The 14,677-nt window shown below is 43.9% G+C and overlaps 2 pseudogenes; one reads left to right on the top strand and one right to left on the bottom strand.

The window, feature by feature from the left end:
* LOC118022783 overlaps positions 1-14,677 on the bottom strand; it is a 39,918-nt pseudogene that overhangs the window by 15,786 nt on the left and 9,455 nt on the right.
* Positions 7,969-8,068, top strand: LOC118022929 (annotated as a pseudogene).

The raw sequence follows: 14,677 nt of genomic DNA, 5'->3' as shown, positions 1-14,677 counted from the left end.
GGAGGGAGGGAGGGAGGGAGGGAGGGAGGGAGGGAAGGAGGGAGGGAGGGAGGGAGGGAGGGAAGGAAGGAAGGAAGGAAGGAAGGAAGGAAGGAAGGAAGGAAGGAAGGAAGAGAGAGAGAGAGAGAGAGAGAAAGAAAGAAAGAAAGGAAGGAAGAAAGGAAGAAAAGACTGAAACATTACAGAACAAGTCAATACAACAGACATGGCAACAAACCAGACCACAACCCATGATCAAATTTATGACAGATAAGGAAAAAAGGGTTTACAGGAATGGCAGTGAACAAAGACTCAACAGTAAAAGAAATTAAAGCAATGAGAGTGAAATTTATGACTATGGAGGTCAGGGGACAGGATGATTGGTGTCCCCGCTGTGAAAACCCAGCAAATGGAAAGGCAGTTTTCAAAGAAAACACACAAGGGCGCCTGGGTGGCTCAGTTGGTTAAGCGACTGCCTTCGGCTCAGGTCATGATCCCAGGGTTCTGGGATCGAGTCCCACATCGGGCTCCCGGCTCGGCGGAGAGCCTGCTTCTCTCTCTGACCCTATCCCCTCTCATGCTGTTTCTCTCTCTCTCTCTCTCTCTCTCAAATAAATAAATAAATAAAATCTTAAAAAAAAAAAAAAGAAAACACACAAGATAATTTCCCTGAATTTGGGAGGGAAAGTCTGCATATTGAAAGGGCATACCACATAACAAGAAATTTGACATAAGAAGCTTAATATCCTACTAAAGCCATTGAACTTCAACCCTAAGGACTTCTTCGGGTACCAAGAAGAAGATTCAAGATGGCCTCAGACTTTCCCACAACAGCACACAGAGCCAAAAGATAACACAGAAATGCCCTCCAAGGGGCACCTGGGTGGCTCAGTTGGTTAAGCGACTGCCTTCAGCTCAGGTCATGATCCTGGAGTCCCAGGATCGAGTCCCGCATCGGGCTCCCTGTTCAGCAGGGAGTCTGCTTCTTCCTCTGACCCTCTTCCCTCTCATGCTCTCTATCTCTCATTCTCTCTCTCTCTCAAATAAATAAATAAAACCTTAAAAAAAAAAAGAAAGAAAGAAATGCCCTCCAAGCGCTGAAGGAAAGAATGTGTGCACATGTGTGTATGTATGTCTGATATGATGCCTATTTAATGTTAATGGTGGGATTTGGAAAGGGTTATATATTTTTAAAATTTTATCATTGCAGTTCTGTGCATTATTTGAACTCTCTAGAATAAATAAATATTGTCATCAAACTAAAAAGTTCTGGGGCGCCTAGGTGGTTCAGTCAGTTAAGCAACCGACTCTTGGTTTCAACTCAGGTCATGATCTCAGGGTTATGAAATTGAGCCCCCTGTCGGACTCCATGCTGTACGTGGAGCCTGCTTAAGATTCTCTCTCTCTTTGGGGCACCTGGGTGGCTCAGTCATTAAGTGCCTGCCTTTCGGCTCAGGTCATGATTCCAGCGTCCTGGGATAGAGCCCCACATCAGGCTCCCTGCTTGGTGGGAAGCTTGCTTCTCCCTCTGCCCGCAGCTCCCCCTGTTTGTACTCTCTCTCTTTCTCTCTGTCAAATAAATAAAATCTTTAAAAAAAAAAATTCTCTCCCTCTGCCCCTCCCCCCAATGCCTTCATGTGCTCGCATGCTCTCTCTCTCCCTCTCTCTCTAAAAAAACAAAAACACGGGCTCCCTGCTCAGTGGAGAGCCTGCTTCTCCCTCTCCCTCTGTTGTTCCCCCTGCTTGTGCTCCCTTGCTCTCTCTCTCTGTCTCTCACTCTCTGTCAAATAAATAAAAATCTTAAAAAAAAAAAAAAAAAAGATGAGGGCGCCTGGGTGGCTCAGTTGGTTAAGCGACTGCCTTCGGCTCAGGTCATGGTCCTGGAGTCCCAGGATCGAGTCCCGCATTGGGCTCCCTGCTCAGTGGGGGGTCTGCTTCTCCCTCTGCCCTCTTCCCTCTCGTGCTCTCTGTCTCTCATTCTCTCTCTCTCAAATAAATAAATAAAATCTTTAAAAAAAAAAAAAGATAAAACAACAACAACAACAACAACAACAACAAAAACCCACCACCTTTCCAAACTAAAAAGGTTCTGGGGCCCAATTTCCATGTAAGTGGGAGTGGGGTTCCTTCACAGCACCAATTTTCGGGACACGAGCAGGGTGTCCCACAATTCAACTCAATTCTGACACTCTCTACCTGGAGTTGGCACCAGATTACATAGGTTAAGGGCTCAGTCCTACAAGACTGCCCCCCCAAATACCCCACCCCCAATTTCAGACAGCAGTTGCAAGCCCAGTTTGTCTCCTGGGCTTCTGAGCAAGAGGTCATAAATTAGAGGCTCCAGTGACCCCTGCCTGGTCCCCTCTCATGGATTAATATGTTAGGGCAGCTCACAAAACTCAGAAACATTTTACTTACTAGATTACCAGTTTATTATAAAAGTATATAACTCAGAAACAGCCAGATGGAAGAGATGCATAGGGCAAGGTACGGGGAAAGGGCACAGAGCTTCCAGGACCTCTCCAGGCATGTCACCCTCCCCAAATCTCCATGTGCTCATCAACACTGAAGCTCTCTGAACTCCATTCCTCAGAGAAACATAGTTTTTATGGAGGCTTCATTATATAGGCATGATTGATTAAATCAGTGGTCATTGGCGACTGATTCAACCTTCAGCCCCTCTCCCTTCCCCCAAAGGTCTGGGTGTGGAACTGAAAGTTCCAACCCTTTAATTACATGATGGGTTCTCCTGGCAACCAACCCTCATCCTTAGGTGCTTTCTAAAAGTCATTTTATTAACATAATATAAGAAAAACCCTTAAGCTCCTACCACTTAGGAAATTCCGAGGGTTGAGGGAAATGTGAGCCAGGACCCACAGAGAAAAACCAGATATATGAGTAATATACATCTGATTATCTGAATGACAAAATATATATTTCTTTTTTTTTTCCAAAATATCTATTTCTTATAAATCACAATATCACAGGGTGCCTAGGTGGCTCAGTCAGTTAAGCATCTGCCTTCGGCTCAGGTCATGATCCCAGGGTTCTGGGATCGAGCCCCGCATCGGGCTCCCTGCTCGGCGGGAAGCCTGCTTCTCCCTCTCCCTCTGCCGCTCCCCCTGCTTGTGCTCTCACTCTCTCTCTCAAATAAATAAATAAATCTTTAAAAATATATAAATAAGTAAATAAATCACAATATCACATAAACTGATGGTGATTTTTCTTAAAAATACTGTTTAAAGCAGATATGAAAAGATGTTAGCAGTGCCTAGTCCTGAGTGGTAGGAATGTGGATGATCGTTGTTTTCTTCTTTGACTTTGCTGTGCATTTTCAATTTCCAAAAATTAACAAGTAGATACATAAGAGTAGAGGAAAGAATGTTCCTAGCAAAAGAAATGCCATGAATGCAGAACCTAGGGGCAGAAGGAGATGGGCATTGCTCCTGACGGTGTGGAACAGGAAGTCCTACAACGTGAAGCGGAGGGGTAGAGAACCACCACCAGAGCTTGCTGACCACTCTGGAAACCTGCAGTGTCATGTATAAGCTTGCCCTGGATTGAAATTTAATCCACTCCAAACACTTCACTTTCCATCCTCAGCCACAACTAAAAATATTTTTTGAATACTTAAAAATGGACAATGTTCAGAGTTGTCTGCATACAACCATGGCCAAAGCAGTGCACCTTGCAAACAACTCTATATTCAGTCCCCTACAGTACCTTCTGTCCTAGAACAGGCTTGCCAGTGTTCTAGAATAGTTGAGTGAGAGGGTTAAACTGAAGATATTAAATATGCCACATAGTTAAAATAATGATCTGTCAACTCCAACAAGCTACAAATGAAAAATTAGCTGTGCCCTAGATGTTAACCCCTGTTGAGTGTTTCAGAAAGTTTCTCCAGAAACGTCATTCCCAATGTCAGCAAAGACAGGAGTCGAACATATAAAACTGGGGGGCAGCACTTACCTGCCACAAAGGGAAGTCACACTGCTGTCATCTTTCAAACGTCAAAAATAATCGGGATCCAAAAGTGAATATTCTAGGAGTTCATACAATTTCGTTTATAAATTTCAAACAGTGTTAAAATTAATTCATCCTTTTCTTTTTACTATTCAGTGAGCCTAAACTAAGTACGAGTTCGTGAGCTCTTAATAGTAATGCTTGCTTAGGGGCGCCTGGGTGACTCAGTCCATTAAGGGGCTGCCTTCAGCTCAGGTCATAATCCCAGGGTCCTGGGATCGAGTCCCGCGTCCGGCTCCCTGCTCAGCGGGGAGTCTGCTTCTCCCTCTCCCTCTGCCCTTCCCCTGCTTGTACTCACTCTCTCGCTCTGAACAAATAAATAAATAAAATCTTTAAAAAAAAAAAAAAGGCTCACAACAGAATGAGGTCAATCACTGAGAACCATTAATGCCAGGATGAGAAGTCTGAAACTTATCTTACAGGCAATGAGAGCCACCTCAAGTTTCAATGGAGGGCTTTCCCATGATCAGTGTGGTATTTTAGGAAGATTATTCTGGCATGGTAGGAGACTGAAAGAAGAGAGGAAGCTGCCACAATTCCACTCAGCCTCCCTGTCAGAGAGCTTTCCAGTTTTTACATCTGCTTTGAGAACAGTTACCCGTCTACAACAGTTTCTGGATGAGTATCTCCAGGATGTTCACTGCAGCACGTACTTTGTTCATTTGGAAGAGATCACAGATAACCAAATAGCAGGCTGACATATTCAAGCTCTGTGTCTCAATGAGCTTAAAGAAGACAAGTCTTTACTCAGCCCACACCCCCTGCATAAGCAGAAGATGCCCCCACTCTGCTCACTCCTCCCTTACCTCCAGACAAAACACCTGCATCACCAGCTCACCTCATTTTGTTCCCATCAAGTCCGTTTATTAATATTCTTATGAGATCTGTGAGTACAACGTAAAGATCCTGATGCTGTTCCTTACCCTCTCTTGTACCTGACATCAGTGCTCACTCTAAGACCTGGAGCCTTCAGATCCTGTTGCTTTGCCTTTCTTTGGCTGTAAAGGCAATGGCCACATCTTTACAGCTGAGACAAAGACCAATTTTTTGCATCCTGGGTCTCTACTCTTTACCTGTAGGGCTTCATCCTCTGTGACAGATGCTGTTGGCATGTGAGTGCAGTGAGTTGTTTCTACTCTTCAAAGCACTGCAAATATGGGGGCAAGTCTGTGTATTATGCAAAATGGCATCTTGAGAAAGAAGCCTAAAATGCACCCACTCCCTTTCTGTGCTTGGCATAAAACATAACCACCAGCATAAAACTAGGATATTGAGCCTCTAACAGTTCAGTCTCAGACTTACCTTTATTTTATTAAACACTTTAAAGGATATACAGTTAATGATATAGCTTCCCACTCAAATATTATCACTCTCCTAATACCTCCAAATCAAATCCTTCAAAAGGAAAGAAACGAATACTTTGGGGGTGTCTTGGGTACCAGGCCCTCCTCTGAGCAGTTTCCCTACATGATTCATTTCATCTTCAAAACAACCCTTTTAGGTGTGTACTACCCCCATTTTACAGATGAGGAAACTAAGGTTGAAGAAGGTTAAGTCACTCGGCCAAGGTAAGAGAGAATGTAAGCAGTGGACCCAAGATTCAACTTCGCCCCATCTTCATTGTACTAGCTGGCCCGCCTCCCCTTCACATGCCTTTCAGGCTCTGAACAGTGTAGCCCCACACTGCCTCCCCAACCAAGGACACATTTTCACAGCTCTTATTTTGTTACCTACACATCAAAGTTGTTTCTCCGACCTAATTTTATTATTTCAAAAAAAATAACGTCCTAGAAAACCAACTGACAATAGTTGCTAAAGCTGAATACACACATATTTTACAATCCAGCCATTCTACTCATGGGTAAATACCAACAGGAACATGCAGGTATCTTTAATTTTTTTTTTTATTTGAGTAGAGTTGACACAGTACGTTGCATTCGTTTCAGGCGTACAACAGAGTGAGTCACCTTCTCTAAACATGATTGCTGTGCTCATCACATATGTAACAACCATCTGTCACGGAAGGGATAAATATTTACACAAGGAAAATATAAATAGCAATAAGAATGGGCAATCTGCAACACCACATACATATGAATCTCACCAATGTAATGCTGAGCGAAAGGAGATGGGCACAAAAAAGTACATATTCTGTGGTTTCATTTACATGAAGTTCAAAAGCAGGCAAAATTTTACCTAGCATAGGAGGAGTTAGGATAGCAGTCCCCCAGATGCAGGGGAACAGATGTGACAGAGGGGGGCTGATGCCTGAGCACAAGTCAAGGTCCTGGCACCAAACTGTCAGAATCACTTGCGTTCTTCAAAGCCACGCCCTCACCGTGGAGGGTGGGGGGGAAAGCCAGTTTTACTCATCAAGAATGTTCTTGATAGGAAAAAAAAAAAGAAGAAGTATGTTCTTCTTTTTTATTTTATTTATTTATTTGAGAGAGAGAACAAGTGGGGGGAGGGGCAGACGGAGAGGGAAAAGCAGACTCCCTGCTGAGCAGGGACCAGGCCCAAGAGTGAATGGTCACAATAGCCAAACTCCACAGAAGGATAAATTCCCCATGAAGGCAAGTCTCCTGCGCCAAGGTCAGAGCCCAGTGGGGAAAAAACGGAATGAATTATCTGGACTGATGGTCCTGAAAATCTTGAATACCTAGATTCCCCTGAGCCCTCTGAGCCTACAGAAGTAGCCCACTCCTTCCCATTAAGAGCTAACCTCTCATTCCCCCCCTCTTGGAGATGATGCAGAGGCCGCTCCCCCACGAGACAATGTTCACCCACCCACCCCCATCTCTGCAGGGGGTGTGCATCCTCAGGACCTGTCCTTCCCAGCCACCAGGATTTTAATCTCCAAATGGTGATTTAATCTTAAAATTAGTATTGAGTCACAATATAACCCATTGAGCCTGATAAGGAAGGAAAGGGACTATAGCCCAAAGAAGCTAGCATGTGCCAGCAAAAGCCAGGAGAGCACTGGTAAGATTGGGTTCTAGAGTGTTTGATCAAGAGGACTGGAACATAAGTCGAAGAAGGGAGAGTCCATCCACTTGCAAGCACCTTCCCAAGATACAGGATTTAAAACTGCATTAAGAATATTAGTTGGCAGGGTGCCTGGGTGGCTCAGTCGGTTAAGCATCTGCCTTTGGCTCAGGGCATGATCCCAGGGTACTGGGATCCAGTCCTGCATTGGGCTCCGTGCTCAGCAGGGCGTCTGCTTCTCCTTCTGCCCCTCTCCCACCACCCATGCGCACCCACTCACTTGCTCGCTCTCACGTGCGCACTCTCTCTCTCGCAAAAATAAATAAATAAAATCTTTTTAAAAAGAATATGAATTGGCAGGGCACCTAGGTGGCTCAGTCAGTTAAGTATCCAACTCTCGATTTTGGCTCAAGTCATGATCTCAGGGTCGTGAGATTGAGCCGCATGTCAGGCTCCACACTCAGCAGGGAGTCTGCTTGAGATTCTCTCTCCCTCTTTCTCTGCCCTTCCCCACCCACACTCTAAAAAATATTAATAAAAATCTTTAAAAAAAAAAGAGGTGGGGGGAAGGGATAATTGGGTGATGGGCTTTAAGGAGGGCACTTGATGTAATGAGCACTGGGTGTTATATGCAACTGATGAATCACCAAATTCTATCTCTGAAACTAATAAAAAAAATAGTCATTCTTAAAAAAAGGAATATTAATTGGCAAGCTATAGTTTGGGATTAATATTCTCAGTACATACATGATCGGACAAAAGACTTGTATCTAGAATACATAAAGAGCTTCTACAACCTCATAATAAGCGGACAACCCAATTTTTTCAAAGGGCCTGAGCGGACAATTAACAAAAGACAACTGAATGACCAGTGAGCACATGAAAATGGTCTCAGCATCATACATCATCAGCAGAATGCAAATTAACCACAAGGAGATACCTCTACCCCGCTGTAGGATAGTTCATATGAAAAAGACTGACATGTTCACTTCAGCACATACACTAAAACTGGAACAATACAAAGATTAACATGGCCCCTGTGCAGGGATGACATGTAAAAAGACTGACATCACCAAGTGTTGGTGAAGATCAGAAGCAACTGGAACTCTGATATTTTGCTGGTAGAGAGTACAACAGCACAAACACTTTGAAGAACTCTTTTTTTTTTTTTTTAAGATTTTATTCATTTATTAGAGAGAGAGAGAGAACAAGTAGGCAGAGAGGCAGGCAGAGGGAGAGGGAGAAGCAGGCTTCCCGCTGAGCGGGGAGCCCGATGCGGGGCTCGATCCCAGAACCCCGGGATTGTGACCTGAGCCGAAGGCAGCAGCTTAACCGACTGAGCCACCCAGGCGCTCCCACTTTGAAGAACTCTTAAGCAGGTTGTTGATTTAAATTCAGCAATCCTACTCCTAGGTATTTATCCAATGGAAATAAAAATGTACATCCACAAAAAGCCTTGTACAAGAATGTTTATAGGAGTTTTATTTATATTAGTGACAACATTGAAAATAGCCCAGGTGTCCATTGGCACAGAGATCAACTGTGGCAGAATCATGTAAAAGAACTGTACACTTGGGGCGCCTGGGTGGCTCAGTCGTTAGGCGTCTGCCTTCGGCTCAGGTCATGGTTCCAGGGTCCTGGGATGGAGCCCCGCATCGGGCTCCCTGCTCGGCGGGAAGCCTGCTTCTCCCTCTCCTACCCGCCCTGCTTGTGTTCCCTCTCTCGCTGTGTCTCTCTGTCAAAAAAATAAATAAAATCTTAAAAAGAACTGTATACTTGAGATCTATGCATTTCACTATATATAAATTACACCCTGATTAGTGTAAATAATCAAACCCCATTCTTCTTTCCAAACCTTTTCCTCCTATTTTTTAAAAGATTTTATTTATTTATTTGTCAGAGAGTGAGAGAGAGCACAAGCAGGGGGAGGGGCAGAGGCAGAGGGAGAAGCAGACTCCCCACTGAGCAAGGAGTCCAATGCGGGACTCTATCTCAGGACCCTGGGATCATGACCTGGGCCGAAGGCAGATGCTTAACCAACTGAGACACCCAGGCGCCCCTCCTCCTATTTTTTATCTTAGTTAGCACATCACCATTTATTTCATAGTCTTCAAGCTCAACTCGTTCTAGACTTCTCTCTTCCTCTTCCTGCCACCTTCATCTACTCTATTACCAAACCCTTTAGAGTTAACTCTGACTCTCAGATATGTCCCCTTATTTCATTACTAATGACCCAGGCTTAGTTCACACCCCTGGATTAATGAAATAGACTGTAATAACTGGACTTAGACTTTCCTAATTAATTCTCTACAATGCTGGGGCGCCTGAGTGGCTCAGTTGGTTAAGTGTCTGCCTTCAGCTTAGGTCATGATTCTGGAGTTCCATGATTGAGCTCCGCGTCAGGCTCCCTGCTCAGCCAAGATTCTGCTTCTCCCTCTCCCTCCGGCCTTCCCACCACTTTCTCTCTCTCTCTCTCAAATAAATAAATGAGATCTTAAAAAAAAAAAATTTCTCTACAATGCCCTCTGGCCCTCCCACCATTCTCTCTCTCTCAAATAAATAAAATCCTTAAAAAATTTTCTCTACAATGCCAACAGAGTGATCTTCCTAAAATTCATAATTTATTATGTCACTCCCTCATTAAACATTCTTCAGCAGATTTACGCTACCTGTAAAAGAACATCTAAACTCCTAGCAGAACAACAAACCAAGTGCTACCTGGTCTCTAGTCTACACGCCCAAGGAATGTAATGTCCCAAGTCACCTAGCCCCCAAGTAGAGGCCTGGCAATTCTCATTTTCTATCTGGTGAACTATGCATTCATGTTTCCAGTTCATGTGGGATATCTTGGATTTCATAATCATCTCCATCCTGTAACAAAAGCTCATCCTCCCGACTCCCTGCCTCAGGGAGAGGAGTCTCCATCTCCAGCCACCAAGACTCAAAGTGTGGAGGGATCAGCTGGTCCCTTCCCTCCTTTCCCACATGAGGTGCAAAAGTCCTGCCCATTCAGCCTCAACAGCACCCATTGCTGCTAACTAGCTGCCTTTTGTTTTGTTTTGTTTTGTTTTGTTTTTAGAGAGAGAGACTGAGAGCATGCGAGCATGCAAAGTGGGGAGCAGCCCAAATCAAGAGTCAGATGCTCAGCTGACTGAGCCACCCAGGCACCCTATAGCTGCCTTTTCTTTCTTCTTCTTATTCATTCATTCATTCATTCATTCATTCATTCATTCATTCATTTGACAGAGAGAGAGCAGGAGAGTTTTATGTATTTATTTATTTGACAGAGAGAGTACAGGAGAGCACAAGCAGTGGGAGTGGCAGAGGGAGAGGGAGAAGCAGGCCCCCCGCACTGAGCAGGGAGCCTGATGTGGGGCTTGATCCCAGGACTCTGGGATCATGACCTGAGCTAAAGGCAGTCACTTAACCAACTGAGCCACCCAGGAGCCCCTAGCTGCCTTTTTCTAATGTCAAGGCCATATCTCCTCTCTTTAAGATTACAGCTGTTCTCTCTCTTTCTCTCTCTCTTTTTACAGCTGTTGTCTCTTACTTAGCCAGTTTACTCTACTTCAAATGCAACTTGGAGGATTTATATCCAACGCATTGACATCACACATGGCTCAGATTTTCAGTATCCCAGAAATTTCCACTTTCCCTGGGGATCACCATAGCTATTGCTTTAACTAGAGTTTTGTATCACAAACTTCAAAAAGATTAGCTATAAAATGAGGACTCTTGGTGATCAAATCAATTGTCGATTTTCATGATTCACTTGATCTCAAAGTTAAGATTAGAGGCCGGCCTAACATCAAAACAAAGGCTTTTTTTCACCTCCTTGAGTATGTTTGAGCAAAAATGGAGCTGTTTTTGTTGGGGATGCTATCTATAAAAGAAATGTCCAGAGTGTGGCAGGTTATGAGATGTCTTATAACAAAGATATTTTTCTAATAGCCAATGTGCTGGATTAAAGGTGGCCATAAATTGACAGTGTTCCCATTAGAGGTGTCACTGCCTCTCAAATTTGGGCAGGTTCTATAACTGCGTTGACCAGCAGAATACTGCAAGAGTGATGTCATGCCAGTTTCAGGCCCAGACCTTAAGAAACAAGCAGCTTCTTTTTCTTGTGTCTTGAAACAGTTTGTCTCGGAGCCCTCAGCCACCATGTGAGAATTCCAACTACCCTAAGGCCACCGTACTGGAGACACATATAGGGACGTCCTGAAGCTGCATGAATAGAGAGACATGCCTAGCCAGCCCCCAGTTGAGGTCTCAGACATCGAGAAGCATAAATGATTCCTCCGCACTGTGTTCTCTCTGAATTCCTGTCCCACAAAACTACGAGGAAATAACAAACTGATTGCTGTTTTAACTCATTTAGCTGTGGGGTAATTTGTCACCCAGAAATTGATAACTAATACAATACGAACCTGATAAAATTAGAAGCTTTAAACAGAATTCTCCATTCTACAGAAATATATTGCTAATGAAAATAATCTGATTATTATTTTCAGATAGCTTTATGACATTATAAAGCAAATCTATTAGATATGAAACAAAGATAAGAGTGGAAAGTTTGTATGTGGTTTTTAAAAAGAGACAATTAGAGGTGAATATTGGAATACTAACATATTTTGCTATTCAGAATGCATATCCAGAAGAACATGTCAAATTCCACTTCTGGATGATTCTTAAGTTTACACTTGGACAGACTCTTTTTCAAAACAAAGCATTCTGTTCATTTATTTATCCAATGAATATTTATTGGATACCTACCATGTGTCAGGTTCCATTCTGAATGCTAAAGATAGTGATGCATAAAACTGACAGTTCCTGTCCTCTGAGAGCTTACAATGAGTGGTAAAATATAAAAAGAGAAAACCAGTAAGCCACAGTTAGGCTCAAGAATAGGAAAATCATCTCAGTGGACAAGGTACAGAGATATACACAGTGGTGGCAAGAGGGCAGCCCCAGGCTTACTGGGGCCGAGGGACGGGTCCCAGCCCTGGCAAACAGGACCTGTGTTCCTATGGGATAAAGGACTCTTGCTTTCTGCAAGACTATAGTCCCAAGCCAAACTCCGAGTCTTGAGGCTCTTCCTCTTAAAAAGAAGCTGAAAAATCCCTAAAACTACATATAGTATACATATGTAGTAACATACATACATTGTATGTTAACTGATTTGAATTTAAATTTAATTAATTAATTAATTAAAATAAAAGAAGCTGAAAAAGACAGCCACCAAGTGGGGCTAACTGCCCTGACTTCACAGAAGGCTATGGGTCTGGGGAGGTGAAGAACAGAGGATTCGAGCCTAGTTGGATTCAAGATTCCCAAATGTGATCACAGAACAAAGGCAGCCAAGTATGGTAAGAAGATTTGGTTCTGGGCTGGGGGCAGACAGAGAAAATGTGATGGCAACTATTAAAACCAGAAAACGACCAGACAGGAAGGAAAGAGAAAACTCATCTGCAAAACTGTACATCTTATGAGAAACAGATACCACTGAAATTAAACATAACCAGAACCTCTAAAGTCTACTTAACATGATTTGTCTACATAGAAGAAAGCCATACCACTATTTTGTAAGGGAAATCTGTACTTTCATTTGTCATCTATTGAGAGTTTTTATTATTGTTCCCAAGTGTTTAACGATTGCTATAGTGGGAAAACAAAATTTAGCAGCCTGCCAAGCACTTATGAGTCATGGCTGCTTATGAGTCTATTCCCCCTGACTAGCAGCCACTGTGCAGCATAGGAAAAGGACTGTGGGGCCCGCCCCAAGTGAGGATGGCTCTCCTCTCTAAGGGGAGCCACTGGAACTCTAAAGAATGGACTAAAATTACCATAAAACTGCAGCTATTCTCACACACAGATTCAACTACTTGAAAACAAAAATGAAACGAGTTTTTTGAGTCATAAATAAGTTTTTCATAACTTGATTGTGAGTAAAATAACAATTTCCTAACTGATGCCTTTTAAGTTCGGGGATGAATGGAGCACATCAGATTACCCTGGGTAACTTCTGCCTCCTTTATTAGTGAGGCAAATTAGTATCCAGGATCCAGCCATTTTATTCTTTAAAAAAAAAAAAGCAATTGAAGTAAATATCTACCCACAGTTTGACAAGAATGTGGCCAGGAGGCAATATCAAATAGTCAAGAACAGCACAAACTCTGAAGCCAGAATAATGAGATTCTGATCTTGACTCTTCCAGATGATAGGTGTGAAATCTCTGGGAGGCAACTTTGCTTCACTGTGCCTCACTTTCTTCAAGCACTCACATACTATATTGGCACGCACCTAGTACAGTTAAGGGGGTCTTCACAAATGAAACTGAGTAGCAGAACAATATTTTGATAAGAATATATTGTATTTTGATTTGCATCACGAAAAACTACGAACACATACCTTTCTGGTGGCTATCTAATAGATCTGCCCCTAAGAACCCTTTCATTTCTAGATGGGGATGGGGACTTTGTTTTTATTTTTAAATAGGTTATCTTTCATACACTCGGGAAGGAAGAACTGTATTTTCACCGAAAACTCCCCACCCCGGAAGAAGCAAACCACTCAGATGCAGCACCTTTTTTGCAGTAATGTTCCTGAGCATCTCCTGGGTGGTTGTCCCACTCCCGACAGGACTCGGGGACTCTGTCCTAAGTGAGCAGAGGGACGGGGGAAGATCACCCCACTCGGCACCCGCAACTTCCCTCCTTCTCTGCAGGCAGACCAGTAGGCGCAAATATAACGCCGGGCGCGCAATCGCAGCACCTCACTCACCTGCGGGCGGGAAGCAGCTCGGAGGTGGTCAGCAGCACCTCCCCAGGGTCCTGAGCCAGAAGGCGGGGCGAGGGGTGTGGCCGCGGCCGGGGCGGGGCTAGGGGCCGAGTCACACCCACCGGACCTCGGGGCCGGCCCTCCGCCGCCCGCCTCACTGCGCCTGCGCCCGAAAACGCGGGGCAGGCTGGGAGGTAGCGCTGGACTGGTGCCCGGTGCGCCGGCCCGGTGCCTGGCGCACGGGCGAGCTACCTGTTGCGCTGCTTCAGCGTTAGCCTCGGCTTCGGCTCCTGCGCCCGCCTTCTCAGCCTCCCAGCCTTCCCAGTCCCCAACCCCCAGTCAAGAGAATGAACATAACCATCACCCCCAAAAGTTTCCTTCTGCCCATTTGTAATCCCTCCTCCCAGGCACAGTCTACCATAACCACTCCTTACAAAACCATAGATCTGCTTTCAGTCACCATAGATGAGTTTGCGCTTTATGGAGTTGTATGTAAGTGGAGTCATATACTACGGGCTTTGAGAGCGTTCGAAATCAGGCTTAATTATTTTTAGATTCACCCCTGTTCCTGAGGGTATCAATAGTCCATTCCTTTATAAGGATATAGCGCCATTTGTTTATCTAGTCACACATTGTTAGACTTTTGGGTTGTTTCCAGTTTCTGGCTTCAATAAACAAAACTATCAACATCGATGTGCAAGTCTTTGTACGGATATATGCTTTTATTTGGATTAATCCCTACAGGTGAAATGACTGTCATTATGATGGGGTATGTCTAACATTTTAAGAAAACTGCCAAATTGTTTTTCTTTTTTTTTTTTTATGGTTTTAAGATTTTATTTATTTATTTATTTGAGAGAGAGAGAGAGAAACAGCATGAGAGGGGAGAGGTCAGAGGGAGAAGCAGGCTCCC

Source organism: Mirounga leonina, unplaced genomic scaffold, assembly GCF_011800145.1.
Source record: "Mirounga leonina isolate KUSES-001 unplaced genomic scaffold, KU_Mleo_1.0 Mir_177, whole genome shotgun sequence".
In the NCBI taxonomy this organism is placed as follows: Eukaryota; Metazoa; Chordata; class Mammalia; order Carnivora; family Phocidae; genus Mirounga; species Mirounga leonina.
The sequence above is the reverse complement of the archived record's forward strand: the minus strand, read 5'-3'. Positions and strand labels throughout refer to the sequence as shown.